Raw genomic sequence first — 3612 nt, 5'->3', positions numbered from 1 at the left:
GAGCCTTCTCATCAGCCTTGACAAACAATCCTAGACCATCTACATCTATGCAAAGTATTTCTGCAGAGACAGTTATCTTGTCAGTGTTTTGATCTCATCATCCCTTGCTTAAGGGTATTTTCACTATTTCCCTATCACATATCAAGTATCCACTGGTCTCCAATACCAAAATTCCTCATGATTTATTCTCCCCTATCTAGCGCTTCTCATTACGGTTCCTGAATCACTAATGCTGCCTCTGTACTTTCTCCTATGATTTCCTGTAGGCTACCCAAAAACTCAGACCATTGTCAGCCTTCCAGTCAGTCCTGACCCCATCTCCAGAAAACTGGGCATCGCTAGTATACTGAGATGAATCAGCAATAAGAGCTTTCACATTGCACGCTCTTATCTAATAGATCACCATTCACTGCACTACAATCTGTTCTTTTTTTTTTTTTTAACTTTGCTTTCCAAAAGCTAATCAGTTTTAAAGCTCTGCCAGACAGAGACCAATTCAATGTGTCAGGTTCATATTTAAAAGAACAGAGTCCTTTGAGTGCTGACCATAAGAAATCTCTCAGAAATCCCATACACTGAGATTTCAGAAACACACATCCTTAAATTCATTTATTATTTTATATTTGTTGGTATGATCTAAAAGTTGGCACAAAGTGAAGGAAAACTGATATTCCACAATAAGTAAAAGCAGAAGAAATTGAACAACATTGTTTACTCAGTTTTTTTTTTTCTTTAGAGCTCTCAAATAGGAGTACTTCATTTTAGCATGTAGCCTGTATCTTAGGTCTGATATATTTGCCATGTTACACCACAGAGAATAAATGATTTTATGCAGAGGTAGAGGAGGTTATAAAGCAAGCAGAAATACTTCTGAAGTGAAAGCCTATGTACTGTAATACCTGCAGTTGTACTAGAGGGCAGGACTTGCAACCCACTAAGAGACATTCATTTAAATGTCTTGCAGCCAGTAAGTTCCCACTTGACAGATCCTGGCCTTTAATAAAATCAAGTTATTCCTCTTTAAACATCATTGGCATTTTATAGGCTGTTAAAAGGAACAGATCTATGTTTCTATTGCTCTGTTTTTCCCTGATTGTGTCCCATTCTGATAACAACCTGACTAAGCTTTGATTGGGTATGTATCTTCTGCAAATAATTCAATAGGAAACAAACATGTTACTGTTGTATTAAAAACAGAATGTGTTTTGGGACCAAAGATTATTGGTCAGTGCTGGAATTTTCCAGGCATCTGGTCTGTAGCTCACGTTGCATGCAGTGAATTATATCCCAGTAATTGAGGATGATGAATGATTTGACCCTCTTAAATATATAATGAGGGGAAAAACAGCACAGTGAGAGCCAAGATTTAGGCAATTTTAGCCTTCAGGAAAAAACAGTTGTAACTCAACACTACCTACAAACCTCAGTGGGTGCTTTGCTTGGATACTGTGTCATGTATCTTGGGTAATACATCTTTCATTGCAGGCAAAAAGAAACACTAATATTGATCTTCTAAATCATCAAAACCAATATATAATGTTAGTGAAGTTAGAGGTTTCAGACAATAAGGTAAAAAAAAAATTAACCTTTAAGTTTAGGGATTTTTTTTTCCTGCACAGGTATTTCATAAATCTCTATAAAGCACAGGAATATTAAAAGAAGTGTTACACAAGACAGCTAAATTACTCTGATATAATTTGATGTCACATTGCTAAGATAATACCTTTTTTGGCACATACCTCTGCATTATTGTGGTGGCTTTATAAAGAAAAAACACCAAAAAAAGCAACGAAGTTAACAGCCTATCCAGAACTCAAAAAGCGTGATAGTTGGTGATTTCATGCTGGTGTTTCACACTGGGGTATCCTGCTGAGCTAAGAGATGGGCCAGGCCCAGCCTCCCATTCGTATGGATACCAAAGTCAGAGGTCAGCTCACTTCTGGTCTGACTTGTCGCTTTTTCCAGCTGGCCACACTCCTGCCTGCTGCACTGTGTGGAAACGAATGCAAAAATACAGCTCTTCTCATCTGACTTTAGAAAAGATGCTGTCCCCAAGGCAGCAGAATTAGATACTCTGGCGACAGGACAGCTATGCAGCACGAGGACTTGGCCTTGATTTATTATTGTGCAGGGCCAGATAGGAAAAGGAAAGAGGAGTGAAGAAAATATTTTTCATATACTGTCCTAAACACCATCTTAGAAAATATTGGGCAACAGTGCTGGGGAAATTTGGTTTGTATTGAGAAGGGAAGTAGAAAGCAGAAAAATGATTATAAGAAGAAAGATAAAAGAAGTGAAAACAGTTAACAAAAATGACTGAGGTAAAACAGCTCCTGCTCTCTTGCTCTATCGCTTGTTTTTCTTCTTCAGACAACCAGTCGCTAAAAGTAGTTTCTGGTGCCATTAGTGGAGGTCATTAAAGAAATTCACTGCTCTCTTTTGTCTGTGGTTCAGAGACACGCATGCTCAACGCTATAGAAGATGAGCAGGTGATTAGTTGCAGTTCTGTTTTGGCACAAGAACCACATTTAAATATGAATAGGGAGATCTCCTGCAGCTGACAGAAGTGCTCGCTCATTCCACCACTGAGGCAGAGATGTCACCAGCGCCAGGGTCCCATTTTCAGACAGAAATCCAAATAATGCATATTTATAATGTTTTTAAAGCCGAATGAGTTAACAAATCACAAAAAGCTTGAATTACACAGGAAGTAGCAAAAACCAATTGGGTAGAGCCTTAATTTGATACATCTGTATTGTGTGATGGGCTCCATTGTATGGACTCCATCCTGCTCCGTGGCAGATAGAGCGTATATTGAAAGCTCTACATTTGTGCTCTGAAAGACAGCAGCTGCTTCCCATCTTCCATAACATCTGAAGAGAGATTTACATGCAGAGTACTCACAAGCCAACACATGTATCTAATACAGGCTGATGGCAGAGAATTGCTCTATGTACCCAGATTGTTGGCTGCTCAGGAACACTACATGGGGCAAACAATAGAGGGTTTGACAAGGAAGTATGTTGAGCAGTTAAACATGTACATTAGAATGAGACTGCACGTTTATTTACCAGCACTTCTAAAGGCTGAGATGAATCTATAAAACGTTATATAGCATATCCATATCTTCACCAAGAGCTGATTTCTGTAATGGATTACGTTTTCCCCAGTATTTTCTATAGTACTAATAAAATTAAGATAGAGGAAAAACAGAGAAGAGTATTCTTCTATTGTTAGTGTAAGCTTTTGCTTATTATTTCTAAACTGTAGCTGATTTATGCGTTTGTTTTTTTAAGTACATTTCACCTGCCTCCTGCAGTACACAGCTATTAGTGAGACAAAAATACATTTTTTTTTTTAATACTTTTCACTTTCTACACGAGACTTTTTTTATTTGTCTCAGTTTTAACCTTTGTGACAGTAGTTTTTTTGTTCATCCATTAATGGATTTCTTACCCAAGAATCTCAATTCTTCCCAGCAACCCCTGACAAACATTCCTGCAAAATATATTCAGCATCTTCCTCCATGTTGTTCTCAGGGCTGTAAACACATCACCATTTCCCAAAACCACTTATTGCAGGGATTTTTTAGAACATGCATGTTCTAAAAAA

Source organism: Meleagris gallopavo, chromosome 8, assembly GCF_000146605.3.
Source record: "Meleagris gallopavo isolate NT-WF06-2002-E0010 breed Aviagen turkey brand Nicholas breeding stock chromosome 8, Turkey_5.1, whole genome shotgun sequence".
Classification (NCBI taxonomy): Eukaryota; Metazoa; Chordata; class Aves; order Galliformes; family Phasianidae; genus Meleagris; species Meleagris gallopavo.
This window is presented reverse-complemented; position numbering follows the sequence as displayed.